The sequence below is a fragment of the Leucopleurus acutus genome, assembly GCF_964270905.1.
Source record: "Leucopleurus acutus genome assembly, chromosome: 9".
Lineage (NCBI taxonomy): Eukaryota > Metazoa > Chordata > Mammalia > Artiodactyla > Delphinidae > Leucopleurus > Leucopleurus acutus.
In genome coordinates this window covers 48,543,975-48,558,835 of record NC_139144.1, presented here as the reverse complement: position 1 = coordinate 48,558,835, position 14,861 = coordinate 48,543,975, and the positions used below count along the sequence as shown (strand labels likewise).

The 14,861-nt window shown below is 37.7% G+C and overlaps 1 pseudogene across 1 annotated transcript; it reads left to right on the top strand.

The window, feature by feature from the left end:
* The first annotated feature begins 8,228 nt into the window (after nucleotides 1–8,228).
* LOC309966258 (liprin-alpha-2-like) lies at nucleotides 8,229–10,940 on the top strand (annotated as a pseudogene). Its single transcript has one exon. The product of its transcript is annotated as a liprin-alpha-2-like (transcript).
* The last annotated feature ends 3,921 nt before the right edge of the window (nucleotides 10,941–14,861 follow it).

The window sequence follows — 14,861 nt, the reverse complement described above, 5'->3', positions numbered from 1 at the left end:
CTGGAGTAACAATACTCATATCAGATAAAGTAGACATTAAAATAAAGAATGTTACAAGAGACAAGGAAGGACACTACGTAATGATCAAGGGATCAATCCAAGAAGAAGATATAACAATTATAATTATATATGCACCCAACATAGGAGCACCTCAATACATAAGGCAACTGCTAACAGCTATAAAAGAGGAAATCAACAGTAACACAAAAACAGTGGGGGACTTTAACACCTCACTTACACCAATGGACGGATCATCCAGACAGAAAATTAATCAGGAAACACAAGCTTTAAATGACACAATAGACCAGGTAGATTTAATTGATATTTATAGGACATTCCATCCAAAAACAGCAGATTACACTTTCTTCTCAAGTGCATGTGGAACATTCTCAAGGATAGATCATATCTTGGCTCACAAATGAAGCCTCAGTAAATTTAAGGAAATTGAAATCATATCAAACATCTTTTCTGACCACAACACTATGAGATTAGAAATCAATTACAGGGGAAAAAAAAGGAAAAAACACAGACACATGGAGGCTAAACACTACATTACTAAATAACAAAGGGATCACTGAAGAAATCAAAGAGGAAATCAAAAAATACATAGAGGCAAATGACAATGAAATCACGATGATCCAAAACCTATGGGATGCAACAAAAGCAGTTCTAAGAGGGAAGTTGATAGCAATACAATCCTACCTTTAGAAACAAGAAAAATATCAAATAAATAACATAACCTTACACCTAAAGCAATTAGAGAAAGAAGAACAAAAAAACCCCCAAACTTAACAGAAGGAAAGAAATCATAAAGATCAGATCAGAAATAAATGAAAAAGAAATGAAGGAAACAATAGCAAAATCAATAAAACTGAAACCTGGTTCTTTGAGAAGATCAACAAAATTGAAAAACCGTTAGCTAGACTCATCAAGAAAAAAAGGGAGAGGACTCAAGTCAACAGAATTAGAAATGAAAAAGGAGAAGTAACAACTGACACCGCAGAAATACAAAGCACCCTAAGAGACTACTACAAGCAACTCTATGCCAATAAAATGGACAACCTGGAAGAAATGGACAAATTCTTAGAAAGGTATAACCTTCCAAGACTGAACCAGGAAAAAATAGAAAATATGAACAGACCCATCACAAGTAATGAAATTGAAACTGTGATTAAAAATCTTCCAAGAAACAGAAGTCCAGGACCAGATGGCTTCACAGGTGAATTCTATCAACCATTCAGAGAAGAGCTAACACCCATCCTCCTCAAACCCTTCCAAAAATCTTCAGAGGAAAGAACACTCCCAAACTCATTCTATGAGGCTCCCATCACCCTGACACCAAAACCAGACAAAGACACAACACAAAAAGTAAATTACAGACCAATGTCACTGATGAATATCGATGCAAATATCCTCAACAAAATACTAGCAAACAGAATCCAGCAACACATTAAAAGGATCATACACTATGTTCAAGTGGGATTTATCCCAGGTATGCAAGGATTCTTCAATATATGCAAATCAATCAATGTGATACACCATATTAACAAATTGAAGAAAAACCATATGATCATCTCAATGGATGCAGAAAAAGCTTTTTACAAAATTCAACACCCGTTTATGATAAAAACTCTCCAGAAAGTGGACACAGAGGGAACCTACCTCAACATAATAAAGGCCATATACGACAAACCCTCAGCCAACATCATTCTCAATGGTGAAAAACTGAAAGCATTTCCTCTAAGATCAGGAACAAGACAAGGGTGTCCACTCTCACCACTATTATGCAACATAGTTTTGGAAGTCCTAGCCACGGCAGTCAGAGAAGAAAAAGAAATAAAAAGAATACAAATTGGAAAACAAGAAGTAAAACTGTCACTGTTTGCAGATGATATGATAGTATACATAGAGAATCCTAAAGATGCCACCAGAGAACTACTAGAGCTAATCAATGAATTTGGTAAAGTTGCAGGATAGAAGTTTCTGTAATGCACAGAAATCTCTTGCATTCCTATACAGTAATGATGAAAAATATGAAAGAGAAATTAAGGAAACACTCCCATTTACCATTGCAATAAAAAGAATAAAATATCTAGGAATAAACCTACCAATTACCAATGGCATTTCTTTTTTTTTTTTTTTTTTTGCAGTACACGGGCCTCTCACTGCTGTGGCCTCTACCATTGCGGAGCACAGGCTCCGGACACGCAGGCTCAGCGGCCATGGCTCACGGGCCCAGCCGCTCCACGGCATGTGGGATCTTCCCGGACCGGGGCACGAACCCGTGTCCCCTGCATCGGCAGGCAGACTCTCAACCACTGTGCCACCAGGGAAGCCCACCAATGGCATTTCTTACAGAACTAGAATAAAAAATCTTAAAATTTGTATAGAGACACAGAAGACCCCGAATAGCCAATGCGGTCTTGAGGAAAAAAAACGGAACTGGAGGAATCAGATTCCCTGACTTCAGACAATACTACAAAGTGACAGTAATCAACACAATATGGTACTGGCACAAAAACAGAAATATAGATCAATGGAATGGGATAGAAAACCCAGAGATAAACCCACGCACCTATGGTCAACTAGTATATGAGAAAGGAGGCAAGGATATACAGTGGAGAAAAGACAGTCTCTTCAATAAGTGGTGCTGGGAGAACTGGACAGCTACATGTAAAAGAACGAAATTAGAACATTCCCTAACACCATACACAAAAATAAACTCGAAATGGATTAAAGACCTAAATGTGAGACTGGACAGTATAAAACTTAGAGGAAAACCTAGGTAGAACAATTTTTGACATAAATCACAGCAAGATTTTTTTTGATCCACCTCCTAGAGTAATGGAAATAAAAACAAAAATAAACAAATGGGACCTAATGAAACTTAAAAGCTTTTGCACAGCAAAGGAAACCATAAACAAGAAGAAAAGACAACCCTCAGAATGGGAGAAAATATTTGCAAATGAATCAATGGACAAAGGATTAATCTCCAAAATATATAAACAGCTCATGCAGCTCAATATTAAAAATACAAACAACCCAATCCAAAAATGGGCAGAAGACCTAAATAGACATGTCTCCAAAGAAGACATACAGATGCCCAAGAAGCACATGAAAAGCTGCTCAACATCACTAATTATTAGAGAAATGCAAATCAAAACTACAATGAGGTATCACTTCACACCAGTTAGAATGGGCATCATCAGAAAACCTACAAACAACAAATGCTGGAGAGGGTGTGGAGAAAAGGGAACCCTCTTGCACTGTTTGTGGGAATGTAAATTGATACAGCTACTATGGAGAGCAGTATGCAGGTTCATTAAAAGACTAAAAATAGAATTACCATATGACCCAGCAATCCCACTACTGGGCATATACCCTGAGAAAACCATAATTCAAAAAGACACATGCACCCCAATGTTCACTGCAGTACTATTTACAATAGCCAGGACATGGAAGCAACCTAAATGCCCATCGACTGACGAATGGATAAAGAAGATGTGGTACATATATACAATGGAATATTACTCAGCCATAAAAAGGAACGAAACTGGGTCATTTGTAGAGTCGTGGATGGATCTAGACACTGTCATACAGAGTGAAGTAAGTCAGAAAGAGAAAAACAAAAATCGTATATTAACGCATATATGTGGAACCTAGAAAAATGATACAGATGAACCAGTTTGCAGGGCAGAAATTGAGACACAGATGTAGAGAACAATTGTATGGACACCAAGGGCGGAAAGCTGGGTGGGGGGTGGTAGTGTGATGAATTGGAAGATTGGGATTGACATATATATATACTAATATGTATGAAATGGTTAACTAATAAGAACCTGCTGTATAAAAAATATATATATATAATAAAATTCAAAACAAAGATACATGCACCATGTCTATATTAGCTTGCATTTGGATAGGTATGTATGTTTTTAAACTCTTTCACAGGTGTCATATTAAAATTCATATATATGTGTATACATACATGTTTGTAAAAAATCAAAAAGTTAAATAGTTCAGTCAAAATTATTTAGACTTTTTTTTTTGAGGATGGTGGTTTAAAATGTTTCATTTTGTAACCCAAGGGGACAGTGGAATTTATCAGACTAGGATAAAGAAAAATATTAAACTAATCCATCGGTTACTTTATAAAGCCAAACCAAACAACTAATATAAAAGTAAAATTTTTTAAATTTTATAAAATATTTCATTTTGAGTGTATCATACAGAGTAAAAGTGTATAACTGTATAAAATAACAAAAATAAAAGGAACAAACCTTGCGTATCAGCCAGCTTAAAAAACAGAACGTTACTAGTATTTTTGGACGCTACTGTGTACCCCTCCATGATAGCAACACCACTCTCTCCTTCCCAGATGCAATCACTATACTAAGTTTTGTGATAATCTCCCTGTACCTTTTCTTCATATTTTTTTTATTTTTTATTTTTTATTTTTATTTTTTATTTTTTTTGTGGTACATGGGCCTCTCACTGTTGTGGCCTCTCCCGCTGCGGAGCACAGGCTCCGGACGCGCAGGCCCAGCAGCCATGGCTCACGGGCCCAGCCGCTCCGCGGCATGTGGGATCCTCCCGTACCGGGGCACGAACCCGTGTCCCCTGCATCGGCAGGCGGACTCTCAACCACTGCGCCACCAGGGAAGCCCCTTTTCTTCATATTTTAATCGCATGTATGTGTCCCTGAACAGTATATTGTTTAGCTATGCCTATTTTTGAACTTCATATGAATGGAACTGTACTTCTGTATTCTGCAATTTGCTTTTTGAGCTCAAATTTTCTTCTCAAATTCATTTATGTTGGTGCCTATAGCTGTAACTCATTTTTACTACAGCACAGTATTTCATTATGTGATTATACTACAATTTATCCATTCTAATTTCAATGGACAATTGAGCTGTTTCTAGTGTTTGTTGCTATTGTGAGCAATGCTCCTATAAACATTTTTCATCATGTTTCTTGGTGCACATGTGCAAAGATTTGGATTAGAATTGCTGGGGCAAGGGGTTTATGCACATGGAAGTTGAATGGTAGGTAAATTATTCCCCAAGATCATTGTCCCAATTTGTGTTCTTACCTGCTCCAATAAATTCTACTGTTCTATGTTCCTCTCGTCACTTGGTTTTGTCAGACTTTAATTTTTTTCTAGTCTGGCACCTGTGAAATGGTATATTATTATTTAAATGTTCACTGATTGTAAGGAGATAGAGAATCTTTTGATATTTATTGGCTATTCGTGTCACCCAATAAATAAATAAATAAACGATTGTTTATATTCTTCTACTGACACACGAGGTTTTCATATATTGTGGACACTAGTCCTTTTTATATTTTTTGTTATGTGTATCACAAATATATTTTCTCAGTTTGTGGTTTGTCTTTTACACCCTTCACAGGGTCTTTTTTTTTAAATTGAAGTATAGTTGATTTACAATGTTGTGTCAGTATCTGCTGCACAGCAAAGTAATTCAGTTATACATATATACACATTATTTTTCGTATTCTTTTCCATTGTGGGTTATCACAGGATATTGAATATAGTTCCCTGTGCTGTACAGTAGAACCCTGTTGTTTATCTATTCTACATATAATAGTTTGCATTTGCTAATCCCAAACTCCCAATCCATTCCTTCCCCAATCCCCTCCCCCTTTGGCAACCACAGGTTTTTACAAGGGTCTTTTAATGCATGGTTCTGAATTGTGATGAAGCTGAATTTCTTAATACTTGGCATAGTTTACATAATTTTTGTTTTAAAATCCCTAAGGATATAGAGGTTTTTCTCTTTTATTTTCTTCTAGAATTTCTAATGTTTTGCCTTTTGTACTTACAGCTTGATACGTTAGAAACTGATTTTTTGTGTAAGGTATGAGGTAAGGATCAGTTTACAGTTTTGTCCTTATAGATGAGCAATTATTTTAGAACCATTTATTGAATAATCTGTCCTTTCCCACTAATCCTGAATTTAGTTGTGCCTTATGTCAAGGTTTCTATGTGCAGAGACCATTTTCTTATTTTTCCATTCTATTCCATTGCTCTATCTCTGCACCAGTTACAGTTTTAATTATTACGAATTTTTCTGGCAGGAAAATTCTCTCTACTTGATTCTTTAGGACTGTCTTGGCTCTTTGCTCTTCCATCTAAGTTTTTAAATCTTTTTAAAAAATCTGTAATTCCAGTAAATATGAATAACTTGAGTAAGCACTTATATCTTTACAATATTAACTCTTCAATAGGTGAACATAACATGTATCTCTCTTTATTTAGAACTTTTTAAATGTCTTTTGATTCAGTTTTATTATTTTCCCTGTAGAAAGCTTGTTTATTGTTTGATATATGTATTCCTAAATACCATCTATTTTCAGTTGCTGTGTAAATAGTAACTTTAAAAAAACCTGAATTTGGGCTTCCCTGGTGGCGCAGTGGTTGAGAGTCTGCCTGCCGATGCAGGGGACATGGGTTCGTGCCCCGGTCCGGGAGGATCCCACATGCCGTGGAGCGGCTGGGCCCGTGAGCCATGGCCGCTGAGCCTGCGCGTCTGGGGCCTGCACGTCTGGAGCTTGTGCTCCACGACAGAAGAGGCCACGAAGGTGAGAGGCCCACGTACCGCAAACAAACAAACAAAAAACAAAAAAACCCTGAATTTTCTGTTTGTTGCTGGTATATAGAAATGCAGCTGTTTTTTGTGTATTAATCTTATGTATTGCCACCTTGACAGGTTTCCATAATAATTTCAGTAATTTGTATATCCCCCTTTGTGTTGTCTATGTAGATGATCATATCATCTATAGATGACATTTTTCTCCTTCTATTACTTTTCTACCGTTTTCTCCTTGTCACATTATTTTAAGACCTCCAGTACAATGTTGAATACCCATGATGATAGTGAGTATGTTTATACTGTTCCTTAAGGAGAACACTTGTAGCATTTCACTATTGAATACATCTTGTGTTTTTATATACACTGACAGATTTGTTCTTTGAACTGGCCTATATCTTTTCTTTTACTAATTGTGGTTTTGGTATTAAGTTATAACTTTTAGAAGAAATATTCCACTCTGGTTTTTGTTATAGGCCCTAAAGAGTTTGTGAAAAATTCTTCTTCTTTTCCTTGAAAGAAGTAGAATTGTCCTATAAAACCGTCTGAGCCTGGTGTTTGATTTGTGGGAGAAAAATGACTACAAGTCTAATTTCTTCAATGGCCATAGACTAGAGTTTCTACTTATTGAGACTGTTTTAATAATTTGACCATTTCACGTATTTCAAAAGTTTTTGGCATACAGTTGTTCATAACATCCTCTGCTTGATTTCTGCAGTGTTTGTATGTCTTCCTTTTCCTTTTCCCAAATTATTTACCTGTGCCTTTTTCTTTTTCAGTTTTGTCAATTTTCTTATTCTTTTTGAAGAACTATATTTTGGCTTTGTTCATTCTGTCTATTGAATCTTTATTTTCTATTTCACTTATTTTTATCTTTATTAATTAGACCTGCCTAATTTCTTTAGAGTTATTCTGTTTTTCTAACTTCTTAAAGTTGTATATTTAGCTCATTTATTTTCAGAATGTCTTCTTCTCTACCACAAGTACCCAGGACTATGCTCAAAAGTAACAGTTCTCACACATGAAAAGATGCTCAACATCGCTAATTATAATATTAGAGAAATGCAAATCAGAACTACAATGAGGTATCACCTCACACCAGTCAGAATGGCCATTATCAAAAAGTCTACAAACAATAAATGCTGGAGAGGGTGTGGAGAAAAGGGAACCCTCTTACACTGTTGGTGGGAATGTAAATTGGTACAACCACTATGGAAAACAGTATGGAGGTTCCCTAAAAAGCTAAAAATAGAACTAGCATATGATCCAGCAATCCCACTCCAGGCGTTTATCTGGGAAAAAATTAAAAAAGATACAGAGTGTTCATTGCAACATTATTTGCAATAGCTAAGACATGGAAGCAACCTAAATATCCATCAACAGATGAATAGATAAAGAAGATATGATACATATATACAATGGAATATTACTCAGCCATAAAAAAGAATGGAATAGACTGGAGCCTAGAGGCTCTTTGGTGGGGCTAATGGCAGACTCCAGGAAGGCTCACGCCAAGGGGTACTTCCCTGAACTTCTGCTGCCAGTGTCCTTGTCCCCGCAGTGAGCCACAGCCACCCCCTGCCTCTGCAGGAGACCCTCCAACACCAGCAGGATATTGAATCCCTGACAGGAGGTCTGACTGGTTCTAAGGGGGTTGATCCACCGGAATTTGCTGCACTGACAAAAGAATTAAATGCCAGCAGGGAACAACTTCTAAAAAAGGAAGAAGAAATTTCTGAACTTAAAGCTGAAAGAAACAATACAAGACTGTTACTGAAGCATTTGGAGTACCTTGTGTCACGATATGAAAGGTCACTAAGAATGACGGTGGTGAAGTGACAAGCCCTGTCCCCCTCTGGAATGTCCAGCGAAGTTGAGGTTCTCAGGTCACTGAAATCTTTATTTGAGCACCTCAAGGCCTTGGATGAAAGGTAAGGGAGTGACTGAGGGTTTCTTTAGAAAGAGTCTCTGCACTGGAAGAAGAACTAGCTGCTGCTAATCAGGAGATTGCTGCTTTGCATGAACAAAATGTTCATATACAAAGAAAAATGGCATCAAGTGAGGGATCCACAGAGTCAGAACATCTTGAAGGGATGGAACCTGGCCAGAAAGTCCATGAAAAGCGTTTGTCCAATGGCTCTATAGACTCAACTGATGAAACAAGTCTTGTAGTTGAACTACAAGAATTGCTTGAAAAACAAAACTATGAAATGGCCCAAATGAAAGAATGTTTAGCAGCCCTTTCTTCTCAAGCAGGAGAGGTGGAACAGGAAGTAGAGACAGCAAGAAAGGGTCTCATTAAAACAGAAGAAATGGAACACTAAGTGTCAAAGGGACATTAGGGAGGCCATGGCACAGAAGGAAGATATGGAAGAAAGAATCATGACCCTTGAGAAGCGTTACCTCAGTGCTCAGAGAGAATCTACCTCCATACAGGACATGAATGACAAACTAGAAAATGAGTTAGCAAATAAAGAGGCCATCCTATGGCAGATGGAAGAGAAGAACAGACAGTTACAAGAGCGTCTTGAGCTGGCTGAGCAAAAGTTACAGCAAACCATGGGAAAAGCTGAGAGCTTACCTGAAGTAGAGGCTGAACTGGCTCAGAGAATTGCAGCCCTAACAAAGGCTGAAGAAAGACATGGAAACATTGAAGAATTTATGAGGCATCTAGAAGGTCAAATTGAAGAGAAAAATCAAGAACTTCAAAGAGCTAGGCAAAGAGAGAAAATGAATGAGGAGTACAACAAAAGATTATCCGATACTGTGGATAGACTTCTGACTGAATCCAACAAATGCTTACAGCTACACTTAAAGGAACGAATGGCTGCTCTAGAAGAGAGGAATGTTTTAATTCAAGAATCAGAAACTTTCAGAAAGAATCTGGAAGAATCTTTACATGATAAGGAAAGATTAACAGAAGAAATTGAAAAGCTGAGATCTGAACTTGACCAGATGAAAATGAGAACTGACTCTTTAATTGAACCCACAATATCAAGAACTCATCTAGACACCTCAGCTGAGCTGCGGTATTCTGTTGGATCCCTAGTGGACAGCCAGTCTGATTACAGAACAACCAAAGTAATAAGAAGACCAAGGAGAGGTCACATGGGGGTGCGGAGAGATGAGCCAAAGGTGAAATCTCTTGGGGATCATGAATGGAATAGAACACAACAAATTGCAGTGCTAAGCGGCCACCCTTTTGAAAGTGACATAGAAATGTCTGACATTGATGATGATGAAAGAGAAACGATTTTTAGCTCAATGGATCTTCACTCTCCAAGTGGTCATTCTGATGCCCAGACCTTAGCCATGATGCTTCAGGAACAGCTGGATGCTATCAACAAAGAAATCAGACTAATTCAGGAAGAAAAACAATGTAGAGTTACATGCTGAAGAAATTGAGAATAGAGTGGCTAGTGTGAGTCTGGAAGGCCTGAATTTAGCGAGGGTCCTTCCAGGTACCTCCATCACTGCCTCAATTACAGCTTCTTCACTGGCCAGTTCATCTCCCCCCAGTGGACACTCAACACCAAAGCTCACCCCTCGAAGTCCTGCCAGGGAAATGGATCGGATGGGAGTCACGACACTGCCAAGTGATCTAAGGAAACATCGGAGAAAGACTGCAGTGGTAGAAGAAGATGGTCGGGAGGATAAATCAACAATTAAATGTGAAACTTCTCCTCCCCCTCCCCCTAGAGCCAACAGGATGACTCACACCCTCCCTTCTTCCTACCGCAATGATGCCCTAAGTAGTTTAACTGCCTCCTTCAAGCCTGAAAGCCTTGGGCTTGGCAGTGCCAACAGCCACCAAGACTCTCTTCACAAAGCCCCCAAGAAGAAAGGAATCAAGTCTTCAATAGGACGTTTGTTTTGGTAAAAAAAGAAAAACCTCGACTTGGGCAGCTCCGAGGCTTTATGGAGACTGAAGCTGCAGCTCAGGAGTCCCTGGGGATAGGCAAACTTGGAATTCAAACTGAGGATAGAAGACTGAGGAAAAAGCATGAACCTCTAGAAGAAGCTTGGAGAAAGGGATTACCTTTTGCCCAGTGGAATGGGCCCACTGTAGTCGCGTGGTTAGAGCTCTGGTTGGGAATGCCTGCTTGGTACGTGGCAGCCTGCGGAGCCAATATGAAGAGCGGTGCCACTATGTCTGCTTTATCAGACACTGAGATCCAGAGAGAAACTGCAATCAGCAATCCTCTGCATCGCTTAAAGCTCCAATTAGCAATCCCGGAGATGGTTTCCCTAACCAGTCCTTCAGCTCCTCTGACATCCGAAACTGTGAGTCCATTTGTGCGCCTTCCCTCTCCCAGTGCTGGGTGAACAGCAGCATCTCCAAGTCCACAGAGCAAAACTGTGGCAGCATGAATTATTCTGAGGAGATTTAGCTTGCTCTTCATTAACCTTGCTGCTACTCTTAATAGGTTTTCAACTGAGCAGCTGTGATTCCTACCAGACTTGAAGCCTGCAACCAAGATAGACTTTTGAGCTAGCCTCTGAAGTTTAGATTTTTCTCCCAAGCAACAAGACCAAGAGTTAACTCTTTTTCAGAATTTTTCTTTTTAATTTAATCTAACATCTCAGGAGATGAGCTATAGGCATTAGTACTTTTTGTACTTGTAATGCTAAACTCACTACTTCTTAAGCAGTTTTCATAATTATGAAAGTTCCTCAGTATTTAATGCTTTATAAATACCAAGTGGATTACCTTCCTTCAAAAAAAAAATGAATGAAATGATTCCATTTGCAGCAACATGGATGAAACTAGAGATTATCATACTAAGTAAATCAGACAGAGAAAGGTAAGTATCATATGATATCGCTATATGTGGAATCTAAAAAATGATACAAGTGAACTTATTTACAAAACAGAAACAGACTCACAGAACTCGAAAGCAAACTTACGGTTACCAATGCGGATAGGGAGGGGAGGAGGGATAAATAAGGAGCTTGGGATTAACATACACACACTACTATATATAAAATAGAGAACAAACAAGAACCTACTGTACAGCACAGGGAACTCTACTCAATGTTCTGTAATAACCTATATGGGAAAAGAATCTGAAAAAGAATGAATATATGTATATGAATAACTGAATCACTATGCTATATCCCTGAAAGTAACACAACCTTGGAAATCAACTATACTCCAATAAAATTTAAAAAAAACCTGTTCTCTATTTTGTCTTGCAATACTGGAAATGACACTCTTCAAACCACATTTTTCCTTTCCTTAGGGTTGCCTGTTAGTTTCTTCCAATAGCTGCTAAAGGGAGACTAGGAGACTGGAGGAAGGAGAAGGAACCTGTCCCTTCTGTGTTTGCTTCCTGTTAATGGCACCCCAGAAATGTTTCTTTACTTTGGCAGTGACATTTTTTGTTCCAGTTTTTTCTATAGTCCCATAACCAGCATCACTGTCTCTCCTTAGAGACACCAGCACCAGGTGGCCAGTGCTTCCTTCCTCAGTGGTTTGATTCGAAGATCTGCAGGGACGGGGGGCTTCCTCTGAACCCCTGAACATCAGCACCTGCTGAACAGCACCCTCTCATCAGAGATCTGGGTCCCAGCTCTGAGGAGTCTCTTTTCCAAGCTGTTAAATTCCGAAAATAGTAACCTCTTCCTTTTTTCCCACAGCTCTAGAAGTAACAGATACTGCCTGCAGTTACTATCCCTGTTGCCTCAGTTGTCCTAAAACCTCTTTACACAGTTCCTATATTAGTTTTTTGTTTCCCTGAATGAACCCTGACTGATATAGTCATAGACTATATGGATTAACTAATTCTTCATGAGTCAGTTTTAGTATGTTCTATCATTTTAGATTTTGAACCATTACATCTGCTTCAAAATAACTTCTGCTTGTTTTCTGCAGCCTATATATAGCACCCTTTTCACTTTCAGACTTCTAAAAGTAAGCTATAAAGTATTCTTTTAACATGAAGATGCTCTAGTTGCATCTTGGAAATTTTTATATATAGTTTTTCATTCACATTTGGTTCTAAGTATTTTAAATTTTTGTGTGGTTTCTTTTACCCACGGGTAATTAAAGCATGTGTTTAAATTTCAAATGCATGAAATTTAAAAATTCCCCTTTTTGTAATAATATCTACCTTAATTTCCTTGAGTTCAGAGATTAGGATATGTATGATATAGATTTTTGAAATTAAGGAGTTGCTTTATGTCCAGTTCATAATGCATTTCAAAAAACATGTTCCATGTGTACTTGAAAATGTATTCTAATAGTGAGCTCAGAATTCTATATATATACACATTAGATCAAGCTTTTTAATTGTGTTCAAATCCTCATCCTTAGTGATTTTTTTTTTTTTTTGGCCTACTTTTAAAATCAATTACTGAAATTGGTGTGATATAATCTAACTGTGCTGGTGGATTTTTCTATCCTTGTAATTTTTCCTAATTTTACTCTCTATATTTAAAGCTACATTTTAGGTATATATAACTTCAGAATTATATATATTCTTTTCTTGGTGAATTGGGAATTGTATGTACCTGTGACCCTCTTTATTTTGAACATTGTTTTTGTCTTAAGGCCTGTTTTATTTGGTATCACTTTAGCTCTATCAACTTTGCTTTGGTTAGTATTTGCCTAGTGCGTATTTTCCCATCTTTTCACTCACTACCTTTCGGTGTCCTTATTATGAATTTTTTAATGTATACTGGTAAATAATATATAGTTAATTTAAAAATAATCTAAAGGTCTCGGCTTTTAACTGGAACCCTAGTCAAATTATATAGATTGTGAGGACTGATATATTTGTATTCATTTGTATTTTCTTATTTTGCAGTATTTTTTCCACTTCTATGTTTCTCTTTTTCCCTTGCCTCCTTGTATGCTGGATGATTATTTTCCCTCATCAATTTTTTTCTTCCTCTAGTTTAGAAAGCATGTTTTAGTTGTTTTTAAAATTCTCTCTCTCACACACCGACACACACAATATTAGTGTATGATTTCTGTGTGAATTTGTGACATAAAACATTTAAATGATATGGACCATTTGAAGTGTTAAAATATTCCGGTCAGTGTTTTATGTTCGATAAATGTAAATGTTTAATGTAATAAAATAACATTTTAGGCTTGAATAAATTCATATTATAGCATGAAATTTCAAATATTTCTCTAAAGAAAATCCAGAAAGAGAGAGAATAACAGTGAGTCAAAAATTGCTTTTACAAACCTGACAGCTATTTCTCATCACGTTTGCATTAGTTCTAACATGTCCTAATAAAGGATATTAAGATAATTTGCCATTTTTAAGTCTCATTTAACCTTTTTTTTGCAATATACTCTACTGAATAAGTTTTTTTTGTTTTTTTTACTTTATTTATTTTTGGCTGTGCTGGGTCTTCATTTCTGTGCGAGGGCTTTCTCTCGTTGTGGCGAGCGGGGACCACTCTTCATCGCGGTACGCGGGCCTCTCACTGTTGCGGCCTCTCCCGTTACAGAGCACAGGCTCCAGACGCGCAGGCTCAGTAGTTGTGGCTCACGGGCCCAGTTGCTCCGCGGCATGTGGGATCCTCCCAGACCAGGGCTCGAACCCGTGTCCTCTGCATTAGCAGGCGGATTCTCAACCACTGCGCCACCAGGGAAGCCCCCTGAATAAGTCTTTTATACTTAATTCGTTGGATGGGTATCTCTAAAGAAGGTTTTGTTATCTGAATTATTTTCATCTTGTTTAATAATGTAATTAGAGTGGTCCCTAAAGACTGAGTTAGGAAAACCTTCAAAGCCAAACCCCTGGCACTTAAGAGAAAAGAAGTGTCAACAGGACTCATGTATGAACTGACAACAGGGCAAACTTCAGCTGCAGCACTGTGGAAAATAAAACTATATAATTGAAGAAACTTTCTGTTCTGTCATATGTCTTACATTTTCGAACTTGTCAAGAAAAGTTATTTTAAAGATAGAAAGGCTATATATACACCCATAGTTTTTCAAAACAAAATGAATTTGACTAGTACACTTAGGGAGAGGGCTGTGATGAGGGTTATGTCTGAGGGAAAAAATTGAAAATCAGAATGTGTACCCATTTCTCCCCAGTGTAGACACACTCTCAACAAGAGATTGAACAAGCTTTCTTCACAACTTCTTAGGGATTTACTCCTTCATGCACATCCCCTTATAACCATGGATTTCCTTCACTTTTCAAGTCTAGGATAAAACTTTAACATTTCCTACCTAACGACAAACACTTAATTCAAGTGAGTGAAGCTTGGGTAACTGAT